General features: G+C 45.1%; 1 protein-coding gene across 1 annotated transcript in view; it reads right to left on the bottom strand.

Annotated features, from left to right (window-relative positions):
* Positions 1-14,469, bottom strand: part of LOC140208191 (NACHT, LRR and PYD domains-containing protein 3-like) — a 54,572-nt gene extending 40,103 nt beyond the window's left edge. Inside the window, exons 1-2 of the mRNA XM_072276688.1 lie at positions 14,167-14,469; positions 13,324-13,577 (exon numbers count right to left, since the gene is read on the bottom strand). The gene's annotated coding sequence lies outside the window, so the exon portion shown is untranslated. The remainder of the gene's footprint in view (positions 1-13,323; positions 13,578-14,166) is intronic.
* Between the last annotated feature and the right edge of the window lie 1,849 nt (positions 14,470-16,318).

Here is a 16,318-nt window from a genome sequence, read left to right as displayed (position 1 = left end):
CGGACAACTATTGTCACAAGAAACCCCTCGCCCACGGTTAACAACGGGTTTCATTTCACAAGCAGTGATTGTTGATCCACACCCCGCCAGAAATGTTTCTGGAATTTGTTTCTCTTTAAAGGCATTTATTCCAAATAGCCAGAAGTTTTACCGAGGGACGGAGTGACGCACTCACTGAAAACTCACATATGTTGAAATGGCCGACAGGAAGGGAATGATGCTCTGATTGAAAATGAGCACGGGGGGAGCGGGGAGTTGTGTGCTGATTAAACAGGAAGCCTGACTCCCCTCTGTCTCCTGACCTAACCCTCACTCTCCCCATACCTCTACCCATCTACCCTATCTATACTCTCATGATTTTGCAGAACTTCGTCAAATCTCCCCCAAATCTTCTGCGTTCCAAGCAACAAAGTCATGACCTATTCAATCTTCCCTTATAACTCAGGCCCACCAATCACGGCAACAACATCTTTGTAAATTTTCGTTGTACTATGTCAACCTTAGTTACATCTTTCCTATAGGTAGGTGACGTAAACTGCACTCAATACTCCAAATTAGTCCTCATGACCATCTTAAATCATCCAATCTCATGTACTGAATACTTTAATTTATGAAGACCAGTGTGCCAAATATTCCTTTACTACCTTATCCAGCTGTGCAGTCACTTTCAATGAATTGTGGACCTGCATTCCCGGTAGCCTTTGTTCTACGGCACTCCTCAGTTCCCTACCGTACACTGTGTAAGAGCTTCTCTGGTTGATCCTACCGGTGCAACAGCTCGCAGGCCTGCGTTCAATTCCATCTGCCATTATCAGCCCATTTCCCACCTGATGCAGATCCCGCTGCAAACTCTGATAGTCTTCCTCGCTTCAAATACACCCCAAACCATGGCGTCATCCGCAAACTTGCTGATCCGTTTCATCTGATTATCATCGAGATCATTGATATAGAATCATGACAACAACGGATGTCAGCACCGATCCCTGCGGAATTCCACCAGTCACAGGTTTCCAGTCAGAGAGGTTACTATCTGCTACCACCATTTGCCTTCTCCTCCATGCCAATGTCTTCTCCCATTTACTACCTCACCCTGAACACCAAGAGAATTAACTTTATTGGCCAACATCCTACGCGGGACCTTGTCAAATGCCTAGCTAAACTCCATGTGAACAATATCTATTGCCCTGCCTTCATCAACTTTCCTGGTAACGTTCCTTGAACCTCAATAAGATTGTCTAGAACATACAAAGTCATGTTGGATATCCCTAATCAGTCTTGTTTATTTAAATACTCGTATATCCGGCCCTTCCAATATCTTCACATGACTGACATCAGGTGCACTGGCCTATAATTTCCTGGATTAATTCTGGAGCCTTTTTTAAACAGCGGATCAAAATTAGCCATCCTCCAATCCTCTGATACCTCCCCTGTCTTTGAGAATAATATAAACATATCGGCTACTTCCCTACAATTTCCGCACTTTCCTCCATCGGGGTCCGAGGGATCAACCTGTCAGTCGCTGGGGATTGATACATTCGAATTTGCCCAATATACCAAACATCCATGGCCTCACTTCTCCTTTGCCTCATTTCTATAGACTATTTTCCCGAGTGAACACAGAAGCAAAAATCCACTTAAGAAATCCTATACCTTCTTAGTTTCCATGCGTACATGACCATTCTGATAATCCAGACGATCAATTGTGCCCCCTGCAATCATTTTGCTTTTAAGATATCTGTATAATCCCTCGCCTTGTCAGCAAGGACAACCTTGTGCCACCCTATAGCCTTCCTGGTTTTGTTCCTCAATGTTATCTTGATTTTCCTCGACTCCATAAGTGCCTCATTTTTTCCTCCCTGCCTACACCTGTTATGCACCTTTTTAAAAAATCTATACCGGGGCCTCAATATCTCTTGAAAAACAGGTATATTTACCTTTTATTTGTACAAACACATAAATACCTTGAAGTCTACAAATTGTATCTTTCAAGGTCTCCCACTTACCAAGTACACATTTGCCAGAATATAGCCAACCCACACAAGTCAGATCCTTTCTGATACCATCAAAATTGGTCTTTCTCCAATTTAGAATCTCAACCCATGGATCAGATCTATCGTTGTCCACACTTCCGTTGAATCTGATGACATTGTGATCACCGATGCAAAGAGTTTCCCAACACAGACTTCTGTTACGTGTGTCCTGTCCCAGTCCCTAATGGGAGATCAAGTATCACACTTGTGTCTTTGGGACTTCAATGTGCTGATTGACGAAACTTTCCTGAAGACATTTGTCAAATACATGAGTACGTCTACTCAATCATGAGAGTTCCCGTCCGTATGTGGAAGGTTAAAATCAAGTTATAACGAATTATGTTTCTTCCAATATTCTCTGAAGTCTACTAATTTGTTCCACTAAAATCCGCAGACTCTTACGTGCTCTGTAAGACAGACCCATTAACACGGTCAACAATTTTTATTTCTCCGATCTACCCATAAAACCTCACGAGATGAGTTCTCTCATCTGTCTTTATTGCACACTGTCGTGACATTTACCCTGCGTACTGAAACCACCCGCTGCCCCTGTAACCCTTCACACTCTGTCGTGTATAAAACAATAGAACCACAGAGCAGGAGAAAATCTGCAGATGCTGGAAATTCAAGCAACACACACAAAATGCTGATGGAACGCAACAGGCCAGGCAGCATCAATAGGAAGACATACAGTCGACGTTTCGGGCCGAGACCCTTCGTCAGGTCTAATCAGAATCACCGAATACCGAGCTGCCAGTCTCAATAATGGTGACAATATCATAATTCCATGTGTTGATCCATGATCTGAGCTCATCTGCCTTTCCTTCAATCCTTGTTGCATTGAAATATACGCAGCTCAGAACATTAAACATTAATCACAACATGGTTAACCTTCGATTCCTGACTTTGTTTGAGGTCTTAACAACATCTGTTTGAGAAGCCTGCATAGGTACGTGGATAGGAGGGAATGGAGGGCAGGTCAATGGGTCTCGATGGATTAACAGTTCGACATGGAGACCTGGAAATGTGCACAGATAACCCCCGGTGTGGGAAGGGAGAATAGGAATCATTCGCAGTAAAGCAGCTGGTTGCGAAAAAATCTCCATGTGGGATTGGAGATCCGGAAACGTGCGTGGTAAACACCCCCGCTGTGGAATACCAAGACCGGGAACCACAATCTCACCGTAGATTTGTTCAGTGACTTCTGATCAGCTATGATCAACATCGTTACCACTGTGGATGAATAAATATTTAATCCAATACTTCTGGCCTCCCTCACTCGTCCTTGCCTCCTCACCATCGCTCTTCACCCTGTTCTCTTCTCCATGTCTCTCCCTCACCCCTCAACACTCGCCCCACTCTACTCACCACCCAACAACCTTGCCGTCCTTTCTCATCATCCCCCCTAGTGCTCACCCTCATACCCCTCCGCACCCCACACCTTCACTCCTTCTGCCCCAATCCAGTCTCCCTCATTGCTCTGTTATTGATGTCATTCTCACTCGCCCGTCTTTCCTCGCCGCCCAACTCGGTCACAAATCCTCCTCAATGTACAGCCTACCACCCCTCCCTACTCACTGCTGATATCACTCACCCCTCCCTCCTTGCCAACCTAGTCACACCCCTCCTTACTTGCTGCCCCTCTCGCTCACCCATTCCTCCTTTGATTTCGCACTCACTCACCCTCCCTTGGACACCACTTATTCCACCTTCCCCTCCTATTCTCCTTAACCCTATCTCCTACTCCCTGTCACTCCCTCACTCTCCCCACCATTTACTCCTTCCGCACTCTAACTCCTCTCTCTCTGCTTCTTTCCTTCATCCTCTCTCCTATTCCACTCCCCTCTCTCTACGCCTCCCATTACCTTCTCACCATCCATCCATCCCTCTCACTCCCTTTCTCTCAGTCACTCTCCCCACGCTTTACCCCCTTTGTTCCTCCCTCTCTCTGGCCCTTCTTTTCCTCTCTGTCCCTCTCTCCAATCTCGGTCCCCCTTTTTCCTCCTTCTAGACCTCTCTGACCCTGCTTCCCTTCTCCCAACCTCACACCCCCTCATTCTCTGTCTCCCACTTCTTTCCCCCCTACGTCTCACTCTCTCACTCCCCTCTCTCTCGCTCTCTACCCTCACTGCCCATCTCTCACTCCCCCTCTCTCTCCACTCACTCTCTACAGCCCCCACACAAATTTATCTTCCCTCTGTTCACCTTCCACACACTCATCCTACCCTTCCCCTTACCCTCACAGTCTCCCCCTTGCACTCACTCTTACATCAACAGCACTTAAATGTTTAGTGGGATCTGTGACTGCAAAGGCTGCAGGTTCCATACACATGGTAACGTCCCTTAATTTAAAGAATGTCTCAGTTCGGAATGGCACGGACTGGTTTATTGCTCCATTTCTCTGTCCTTTCTTTCCCTCTCCGACCCTCTCCCCCTCTCTGTCCCTCTCTCCCCTCTTTCTAGACCTCTCACCCTGCTTTCCTTCTCCCCACCGCACTCCCCGTCTTTGCACCTCTCCCCTTTGTTCCCTCCCCACGTCTCACTCTGTTATCCCACCTCTCTCTTGCCCTCCCCCTTCATTCCCCATCTCTCACTCCTACTCTCTCTACTTAGAAAACATAGAAAATAGGCGCAGGAGTAGGCCATTCGGCCCTTCGAGCCTGCACCGCCATTTATTAAGATCATGGCTGATCATCCAACTCAGAACCCTGCACCAGCCTTCCCTCCATACCCCCTGATCCCCGTAGCCACAAGGGCCATATCTAACTCCCTCTTAAATATAGCCAATGAACTGGCCTCAACTGTTTCCTGTGGCAGAGAATTCCACAGATTCACCACTCTCTGTGTGAAGAGGTTTTTCCTAATCTCAGTCCTGGAGGACTTCGCCTTTATCCTCAAACTGTGACTCCTCGTTCTGGACTTCCCCAACATCGGGAACAATCTTCCTGCATCTAGCCTGTCCAATCCCTTTAGGATTTTATACGTTTCAATCAGAACCCCACTCAATCTTCTAAATTCCAACGAGTACAAGCCTAGTCGATCCAGTCTTTCATCATATGAAAGTCCTGCCATCCCAGGAATCAATCTGGTGAACCTTCTTTGTACTCCCTCTATGGCAAGGATACCTTTCCTCACATTAGGGGACCAAAACTGCACAAAATACTCCAGGTGTGGTCTCACCAAGGCCTTGTACAACTGCAGTAGTACCTCGCTGCTCCTGTACTCGAATCTTCTTGTTATCCAAGTCACCCTGCATCCTCTTAGCATCCTCCTCACAGCTAACACTGCCGCCCAGCTTCGTGTCATCGGCAAACTTGGAGATGCTGCATTTAATTCCCTCATTCAAGTCATTAATATATATTGTAAACAACTGAGGTCCCAGCACTGAGCCTTGCGGTACCCCACTAGTCACTGCCTGCCATTCTGAAAAGGTCCCGTTTATTCCCACTCTTTGCTTCCTGTCTGCTAACCAATTCTCTATCCACATCAATACCTTACCCCCAATACCGTGTGCTTTAAGTTTGCACACTAATCTCATGTGTGGGACTTTGTCAAAAGCCTTTTGAAAATCCAAATATACCACATCCACTGGTTCTCCCCTATCCACTGTACTAGTTACATCCTCAAAAAATTCTATGAGATTCGATAGACATGATTTTCCTTTCAAAAATCCATGCTGAATTTGTCCGATGATTTCACCGCTCTCCAAATGTGCTGTTATCACATCCTTGATAACTGACTCCAGCAGTTTCCCCACCACCGACGTTAGGCTAACCGGTCTATAATTCCCCGGTTTCTCTCTCCCTCCTTTTTAAAAAAGTGGGGTTACATTAGCCACCCTCCAATCCTCAGGAACTAGTCCAGAATCTAACGACTTTTGAAAAGTTATCACTAATGCATCCACTATTTCTTGGGCTACTTCCTTAAGCACCCTGGGATGCAGACCATCTGGCCCTGGGGATTTATCTGCCTTCAATCCCTTCAATTTACCTAACACCACTTCCCTACTAACATGTATTTCGCTCAGTTCCTCCACCTCACTGGACCCTCTGTCCCCTACTATTTCTAAAAGATTATTTATGTCCTCCTTAGTGAGGACAGAACCAAAGTAATTATTCAATTGGTCTGCCATGTTCTTGCTCCCCAGAATCAATTCACCGTTTCTGTCTATAGGGGACCTACATTTGTCTTTACTTTTCCTTTTTACATATGTATAAAAGCTTTTACAGTCAGTTTTTATGTTCCCTGCCAGTTTTCTCTCATAATTTTTTCCCCTTCCTAATTAAGCCCTTTGTCCTCCTCTGTTGAACTCTGAATTTCTCCCAGTCCTCAGGTGAGCCACTTTTTCTGGCTAATTTGTATGCTTCTTCTTTGGAATTGATACTATCCCTAATTTCTCTTGTCAGCCACGGGTGCACTACCTGCCTTGATTTATTCTTCCCCCACATAATTTCAGCTTCCCCCTCTCCAGTTTCCAACTTCCACACACTCACCCTGCCCTTCGTCTTTTTGTAAAATTTGTAAAATTTTGTAAACTCACAGAAAACAGGGCAGCAAATTTAACTGGTAACGTTACACGTTCGAGACCCTAATTCATGTTCTTTATTTCACATTAAAGGATCTATCATTATACACTTCAGCAGAAATGGTTACATACAATATTAAAGTGACTTTATTCACACTCCATTGAGAGTGATTGGTCAAACCGGTTACATTTGATTTCAACAGTTCTGAAGAAAGTGTGTGTGGCAGTTTGCAATGACGTCAAAACGCTGTTGGACTATTCTTGGGGAATCATTCAACTTTTGCCATTTATCAAAAGTTCCTGTTAAAAGAAAGGACGGGGATGAAAAGAGAGGAGAACATTAGATGGCCAGGGAGGTGATAAATTTGGTCAAGAAGGAAAATGAAATGTACATAATGCTTCAGATGTTAGGGTCAAACAAAACAGACGAGGAGTATAAAGACACCAGAACATAACTGAAAAAGGGAATTACGAAAGAGAAGAGGGGGTCATGAAAAATTCTTGGTAAGTTCGATTAAGGTGAATCCTAAGGCATTCTATACATTCATCAAGATCAGGAGGATAACTAGGGAGAGAACCCTAATGCATTCTCTTCCGTAACCAGCTCGAATCACATCAGGCAGGCACCAACCGCATCATTCACAAAGCTACATGTTATATTATATCAAAGAACACCTCACAAATAACTTCTTTGGAAAGGATCTCCAGTTTAGCAGATGACCTGAGGCATCGTTGTGTCGATTTTAAAACACAGAGCAAAGCAACTTTATCTCACAAAATGGAGGATGTAAAACAGTTCCACAAAATGGCAGCCTCCATCTCCAAGCACGTGGCAGGAGCAAAGACAATTCACCTGTCTGCTTCCACTGTCCTTGACCCATTCGAGTTCGACATTTTCTTCCAGATTTTAAATCCGCCATGGCCAGCAAACTGACAAGAATGAGTTGAATTGTTCAACTTCCAGGTTAAATGGTTAAAATAATATGGTCCAATCATCACCGTCATTCTGCATTTATTAAAAAAAAATTACAGCACAGCAACGTGTGCCAACATCTCTTCAGACCCAGAGTCAACTGTTGAGATATTAGTCAAATTAACTTTATACAGACAGGCTGTAATAGGGACAGCAGTAGATAGTCCAGATACACATAACTCATGACCTGGCCAAACGGTTCTCGCCCCGGATAACCACGCTCTTGCGATACTGAATCCGATCACTGTTGCCCCATTCTACGCCCCATCCTGCGACACTGATGACATTACAAGTGTCCAAGATCGAGCCCCACCCGGTTCTCTGATTGCCATTACTGGTGTTCCATTCTACATCCCAACCTGGGACAGTGATGGCATTACTAGTGTACCTTACTGAGACTAATCCTGGGGCACTAATGACATCGTGGGGAAATGTTTTTTTTTCCATCGATTTTGGGAGAGAGAGGATGTGGTGGGTGCAGTCGTCGCACGGAGTTAAAAGGGATTTCAGCCACCCCAGAACAACAGGATTTGTGTTCTTTGAATGTTTCGGAGATGCGGTCATTTTTGCTGCAGTTGGAAGTTTGCACATCCCTTAAAAGGGTAACAATCATACCAGTGCCCAAGAAAAGCAGCATGACCTGCATTAAGGACTATCATCCATTGTACTCACACTACTCTGAGAGGTTTGCGATGGCTACAATTAGCTCTTCTCTCAGCAAGGACCTGGGCCCACTGTCATTTGACTGTATCCACAATAGGCCACAATGCGATTTCATCAGCTCATCATGCGGCTTTGGATTACTTTGACAATACGAATACTTATATCAGAATGCTGTTTCTCGACCAGCGGTCAGCCTGTAATGCAATTATTCCTACAGATCTGATCAAAAGGCTCAAACCGCTGGGCCTTTCTACCTCCCTCTGCAACTGGATCCTCGACTTCCTCACCGGGCAACCACAATGTGTGCCGATCTCCACCTCGCTGTCAATCGATACAGAGGGAGCTGTGTACAGGCCACCTAACGGTAGTAGTGAGGTTGGGGATGGCATCAAACAGGAAATTAGAAATGCGTGCAATAAAGGAGCAGCTGTTATAATGGGTGACTTCAGTCTACGTATAGATTGGGTGAACCACATTGGTAAGGGTACTGAGGAAGAGGATTTCTTGGAATGTATGCGGCATAGTCTTCTGAACCAACATGTCGAGGAACCAACTAGAGAGCAGGCCATTCTGGACTGGATATTGGGCAATGAGGAAGGGTTAGTTAGCAATCTTGTCGTGCGATGCCCTTTGGGTAAGAGTGACTATAATATGGTGGAATTCTTCATTGAGATGGAGAGTGGCATAGTTAATTCAGAAACAAAGGTTCTGAACTTAAAGAAGGGTAACTTTGAAGGTATGAGACGTGAATTAGCTAAGACAGACTGGCAAGTGATACTTAAAGGGTTGACGGTGGATATGCAATGGCAAACATTTAAAGATCGCATGGATGAACTGCAACAATTGTTCAGCCCAGTCTGGAAAAAGAATAAATCAAGGAAGGTAGTGCACCCGTGGCTGACAAGGGAAATTAAGGTTAGTATCAATTCCAAAGAAGAAACATACAAATTAGCCAGAGAAAGTGGCTCACCTGAGGACTGGGAGAAATTCAGAGTCCAGCAGAGGAGGACAAAGGGCTTAATTAGGAAAGGGAAAAAAAGATTATGAGAGAAAGCTGGCAGGGAACATAAAAACTGACTGTAAAAGCTTTTATAGATATGTGAAACGAAAAAGATTGGTTTTAAGACAAATGTAGGTCCCTTACAGTCAGAAACAGGTGAATTGATCATGGGGAATAAAGACATGGCAGACAAATTAAGTTTAGCACACGTGGGAGTGGGGTGGGACTGCACCCGGTCATGATATGAGGCGTTCTGATCCCACTCAGGAGCGCAAGGCACACAGAGAGGGACTGAATGTTCGCGGTGCTGACTCCCCGGCAGGAGTAGCGGCTTGGGAAAGCAACGTGACAGGAGGAGCGGGGTTAAGGTGTTACTGGGGGAGAGATACAGTGAATACAGATGGACGAACAGAAGGTTAGAAAAATCCTTGAGCCAAGTCACACATTTCCCATTCTTCCAGGTCACGGGATTAATCATCTAATCCCGCACTAGTCTAGTATTAAAGCCCATGTCGCGATTGTCGAAAAAGTGGGACCACAGCATCACCACAAATCCTATTTACAAATGTACTGTGTTTCCAATGTTACCTAATGTCATGACCGGGCTACAGATAACCGGAGGCCCCATTTAGCGGAGCCTGATCCCGCGTCCAACAGCATGGAGCCACTCACAATGTTTCTTTTGAATCCGTATTTGTTGCACAAAAGGAGCGAACCCAAAATAACCTTTTCCCGCATAGGTTTATAGCATACACTCTAAAACAACATTGTGACAAATTGCGACAGCCTTGGCAATTGGCTTGCCGGTCAGTATGCAGCTGCAAATCTTCAAAAGCTACTTACCTTGACTCAACCGACAGATCTTATTTTGGGGTCTATGACAACTACAAAATGCTGGATGAAATCATAGGTCAGGCAGCATCTAGGGAGAGGAATAGACAGACAACGTTTCGGGTCGAGGAATTTCTCTCCATAGATGTTTCCAGGCCTGGGGACTTCCTCCAGCATTTCAATAGACAATAGACAATAGGTGCAGGAGCAGGCCATTCGGCCTTTCGAGCCAGCACCGCTATTCACTCTGATCATGGCTGATCATCCACAAGCAGTACCCTGTTCCTGCTTTCTCGCCATATCCATTGACTCCGCTATCTTTAAGACCTCTATCTAACACTTTCTTGAAAGAATCCAGAGAATTGGCCTCCACTGCCTTCTGAGGCAGAGCATTCGACACATCCACAACCCTCTGTGTAAAGAAGTGCTTCCTCAGCTCCGTTCTAAATGGTCTACCGCTTATTTTTAAACTGTGGCCTCTGGTTCTGGACTCCCCCAACATCGGGAACATGTGTCCTGCCTCTAGCGTGTCCAATCCCTTAATAATCTTATATGTTTCAATCAGATCCCCTCTCATCCTTCTAAATTCCAGTGTATACAAGTCCAGTCCCTCCAATCTTTCAATATATGACATTCCCGCCGTCCCTGGAATTAACCCAGCGAATCTACGCCGCACTGCCTCCATAGCAAGAATGTCCTTCCTCAAATTTGGAGACTAAAACTGCATATTATACTCCAGGTGGGGTCTCACCAGGGCCCTGTACAACTGCAGAAGGACCTCTTTGCTCCTATACTCAACTCCCCTTGTTATGAAGGCCAATATGCCATTAGCTTTCTTCACTGCCTGCTGTACCTGTATGCTTACTTTTCGGGTGCGAATCTCTTTTTTTCCGCATCCGCAGAATCTCTGGTGTTTACTCTCCCCGCAGCCTCCTTTTCCCTGCTATTAAGTATTTAAAATCACACTTATTCTGCATTACTACTACCTCTATATCTCGATTAAAGAACATTCGGAATCCTTAGTTAACACCTACACCGAGTTTTCCCCTTTGAGCTGCTGTCCTTTCACAGCACCGTGTAATAACGAGCATCTAGACCCGGTCATCTTACAGTCACATCTCCTAGCGCTACTAGGCCGGCCTCAGATGTGATGCTTTCGGAGTAGTAAAGAAAACAATATTATGGGTTTCTTAGGGATGCCAGAAGGGCTTAGACAATGGATATCACTTACCTGAATTTTCAGAAGGCGTTTGATAAGGTGCCACACCTGAGGCAGGTTAACAAGATAACATCTGATGGCGTTACAGACATGATACTGGCATGGAGACTGGAATGCCTGACAGGCAAGAGACAACATGAGGGAATAAAAGGGGCCTTTTCTGGTTGGCTGCCGGTGATTAGTGGTGGTTCTCAGGGGTCAGTATTGGGACAGCTACTTTTCACATTGTTTGTCAATGATTTAAATAATAGAATTGATGGCTTTGTGGCAAAGTTCGTGGATGATACGAATATAGCTGGAGGGGGTATGTGGGGCTGAGGAAGCAATGCGATTGCAACAGGATTTAGGCAAATTGGAAGAATGGGCAAAAAATTGGCAGATGGATTAATTGTTGGGAAATGTATGGTAATGCTTTTTGGTAAAAAGAGCAATAGTGCAGACTATTATCTAAATGGGGAGAAGTTTCAAACATCGGAGATGCAGAGGGACTTAGAAGTCCTCGTGCAAGACTCCCAGAAGGTTAATTTACGGGTTGCGTCTTTGGGAAAAGGCAAATGTAATGTTGGCATTTATTTGAAGTGGAATAGAGTATAAAAGCAAGGAGATTATGCTGAACCTTTATAAGACACTGGTTAGGCCGCGCTCGGAGTATAGCTAACAGTTTTGGACTCCATTTTTCAGAATGGATGTGTTGTCATTGGAAAGTCCAGAGGAAGTTCACGAGCAAGATTCCGGGAATGAAGGGGTTAACATATGAGAAGCGTATGGCAGCTTTGAGCCTGTACTCAGTGGAATTTAGAAGAATGTGTGTGGATCTGATTTAAACCTACTGAATGTTGAAAGGACTAGACAAGATGGACGTAGAGGGGATGTTATCGATGGTGACGGTATCCTGAACTGGAGGGCAGAGCCTCAAAATTGAGGGGCGACCATTTAGAACAGAGGTAAGGAAGATTGTTTGTTTATCCAGAGAGGAATGAATCTGTGGAATACTCTGCCACAGACTGCGGTGGAAGCCAAGCCCAGGCGTATATTTAAGGTGGAAGTTGATAGTTTCCTGATCGGTCAGGGCATTAAAGGATATGGCGAGAGGGCAGGTGTATGGGATTGAGTGGGATCCGGGATTAACCATGATAGAACGGTGGAGCAGACTCGATGGGCTGAATGGCCTAATGCTGCTCCTCTGTCTTATGGTCTGAGGTTCAGGGACTTGGAAATTCTGGATGTGGTGATAAATCGGCTTCGCCATCGGCTGTGCGGGAGAAACCAGCAAATGCTGAAAGATGGTTTAACCCTCTGACTGGTGACCAGTGGGTGCTGGGATATCCCAGGGATCGGCGCTGGGTCCATTGTTGTTTATCACCTATGTCAGCGGCCTGGATGATGTAATTTTAGATTAGATTCTTTTTAGATTTTCCTGTTCTCCTCCCTTCCAAACATTACGGCAATGTTTGGCTTTGGTTCAGCGACAGGTAATTTACATGTGTTATGCTCCGTTCGCATTAAATTGATTTACGGTAACTGTCGTCAGAGCTTCTCTTGTGAACATGCCAAGCAGAATTGACTATCCAGCCCATCGAGCTTTCTGTCCCACACCGTGCAATCATGGTTTTCGCTTTGCAATACCACGTGCTGCTTTCTGAAACTGTTTCCCCATCCCCACCCCCACCCCCAGTTGTTTGCAATGTATCGAAGCCTTAAGCAAAATCAAGGTCTTTGCTGCTACATGACGTTGAGGAGATCAGCTCGAAACACCCACAATAAACACAGTCAGAAAGAGGAAAGAACATGCATTCATCTGAAATGACAAGTTTGGATACAGAACCCGTGTTGGCTAAACAGCTTTTCGCACACTGGCTTTGAAATCGTAACCCCTGGTTCGAGAACTGCTTTTATCTCTGACATAAATTGTGGAAGCTCTCACACGTGCAGACGGAAAACTACAGGATCACCAACACCACCACCGCCCGAGGAGGGTTACAATAGAAATGGTGACTTCTTGATCACTGATCCAAAACACAGATAACGTGCTGATTGGAAATAAAGATCCGAAATAAATATCAGAAGCTGAATTAGTCTCACCTCAATTCACCAAGAATGTTCTGTCTCCGTGTCGATATATTTTCGAGTGGTTTTCTGCTAACTTCATTCCAACCAGTCCAGCGACAGATATTTATTATCTATGGGGCAGGGCCCGGTGTCGCTGTTCTGTGAGACTCACAGCGCGATTTTCTGTGTGCAAGCGGCTGCCTGTCCACAGGGCGGATTCCAAACAAACCAGTTCAACTCCACTGCAGCTGTGCACATAGCAGGCTTAATGTTGTATTTAATTATTTCTGTTACAGAAAAATAACAATAAACACCCGTTGATATAGAAAAGAAAGTTCCCCAGTGTCTGCAATCTGAATGATTACTTGTTACGATTGCGACCAGACTTTGTGAGATTCCAGCATTAAATTTTACCACAAACTGCCATCATTTGTAGTTTCCATATCATACTTTGCGGTTTAATTGAATAAATTGCTCTGTGGCATTCTCCACCGTCACGTCCCGAACAGTAAAACAGTAAAATCTCACGGTCGCCCTGTTATTCTGGGTAGTTAGTTTTAACTGTGTGTGCGTGTATCTGTGTCTCTGTGTGAGAGAGAGAGAGAAATCGGAGAAGGGACCCGGCCCTGCCCCGCGGTACATTTTGGATATTATTATCGTGAACAAGCTTCAACTGTACTACCTCAGTAGAAACCGCCCTAAAAAATGTGTATGACTGAAGGTAACAATGTCGTTTCTTTTAATGCATTTGGTCAATAATTACTTCGTTGAACGTGTCAGAGCTGTCTTCGCCCCTTGTATTCCCTCCCGATCCCGGCAAAAGACCAGCCCCGCTGTAAACGCACACTGATTTGCAGAATCGGAGACAACATTTACCTCTGATGTTGATACCGGACGGTGTTCAGTGCGGTCCCGGATGACAAATGTGCCGACCGTGCACCGATAATTCAGTCTGTGCTGCCGCTCCCAACCCTATTCGGTTATAGAGTGTCAGTCGCTGATTACAGAGAGACAGGTCCGGATGAGCCGGGGTTAATGAGGCAGTCGGCGGTTCTGGTCCCACACCTCCTCACCGGCCTGGTACAGGTCGGTCAGCGGGGTAGAGGGGACTAGCACGAACGCAGAAAACACAGGCAGAATTACAGAAGCTGTGTGAACCTTCCCCCGCGTTCGCAGGTAGTTTCTGTCTGGATTTCCGGGTCGATCTCAGTTTTCCTCCTTATTCCGGTGACGCAACCAGCGGGGCGGAGCTTCTCCGTTTTATTCAGCCAATCCCAGGCTGTAAATTTGATCCAGCCGGGTTGAGGCTCCACCCCGCGTGTGAACGGGGTTCTCCGGCGCAGGACGAGTTTCAACACAAACACTCCACGCCCGTCACAGCTATTTCGGGGAACCGTTCTTTAAGGCGTTTCAGAGCGGGGAGGATTAATGAAGAAGGAGTGGTGTTACCAGTCAGAGAAAATGTCACGGCAGAGCTCCGTCAGGAGAAATTGTAGAACCCGACTAGTGAGGAGTTCTGTGTGGAAATGAGAAATAAGTAAGCTGTGGCCACGTTAAAGAGGCTATATTAAAGACAACCCAACAGTCCTGGGGATTTAGAGGAATTGTAAGATCCCATGCTGTTGCAAGAACCTTGCAGTTGTTATAGTAGGTGATTTTAATTTTCCACATAATGGCTAGCAATCCCATATCGTACATGAACTAGTTGGGATAGAGATTGTCAAACGTTTTCTTCATCGGTAAGCAGAACGAGTGAGCGTGAAATACTGAATCTGCAATTAAGCAATGGGGCAGGGCAGGGGACAAAAGTTTGTGTATGGGGACAGCTTTCATCCACTGACCACGATGCCAGAATGTACACGTAAACATGTAAAATGTTAGGTCTGACCTGTGGGTTGAGATTCTGAATTGGAGAAGGCACCATTTTGATGTTATCAGAAAGGATCTGGCAAGTGTGGATTGAAACAGGCTGCCTCTGGCAAAAGTGTACTTGGATGGTGTGAGGCCTTTAAAAAAGAAATGTTGGGACTACAAAGCCTGCAAGTGGCTGTCAGATGAAAGGTAAGAATAACACTTGCAGTAACCTTGATGGCCAAGAGATATTGAGGCGCCGGTTAAAAGAAGAGAGGAGGAGTACAGCAGAGAACGGCAAGTAGGATCACATGAGGTCCGTATGGAGTATAACAAGTGCAGGAGAACGCTCAAGAAAGAAATTCGGGAGACTAAAAGAAGGCATAATGTTCCTCTAGCAGACAAGGTGAAGGGAAATCTTTGGGAATTCCACAAACATGTTCAAAGACAATGGATCGCAAGGGATAAATTGGACCTTTGGAAGATCAAACTGATAATCTGGGGTAGTCTGATGTTTCAGTATTTCTGTGGAGTCAGGGAAATTACATTGGGGTGAGAGAGGAATTGGCCAAAGTAAATTGGATGGAGCTGCTGGCAGGGGTATCAGCAGAGCAGCAATGCCGTGCATTTCTGAAAAAAAAAAGAGGAAACTGCGGGACATAGGTATTCCAAAAATGAAGAAAAACTCAAATTGAAAAATACTACAACTGTGGCTGACAAGGGAAGTCAAAGCCATTGTAAAATCAAAAGAAAGGACACACAACAAAGCAAAAATTAGTGGGAAGATAGAGGATTGGGAAGTGTTTAAAAACCTACAGAGAGCAACCAAAATCGTTAGAAGGGAAAGAACGAAATATGAAAGTAAACTAGCAAATAATATCAAAATAGATAGCAAAAGTTTTTTCAAGTATGTTAAAAATAAAAGAGAAATGATAGTGTAGTTGGTGACACAGTACAAGATAATCTTACCTGACGAACCTGTTGGAATTCTTTGAGGAGATGACAAATAGATAAATGGGATACTGTGGATGTTGTACATTTGGACTTTCAGAAGACCTTTAACAAGGTGCCACACATGAGGCTGCTTACCAAGTGAAGAGCCCATGGTATTACAGGAAAGTTACTAAGATGGTTAGAGCCTTGGCTGATTGGTAGGAGGTAGCGAGTGGGAATCAAA

The sequence above is a fragment of the Mobula birostris genome, chromosome 13 (genome assembly GCF_030028105.1).
Source record: "Mobula birostris isolate sMobBir1 chromosome 13, sMobBir1.hap1, whole genome shotgun sequence".
Classification (NCBI taxonomy): Eukaryota; Metazoa; Chordata; class Chondrichthyes; order Myliobatiformes; family Myliobatidae; genus Mobula; species Mobula birostris.
Note: the sequence above shows the minus strand (reverse complement) of the source record. Positions and strands in the feature narration are given on the sequence as shown.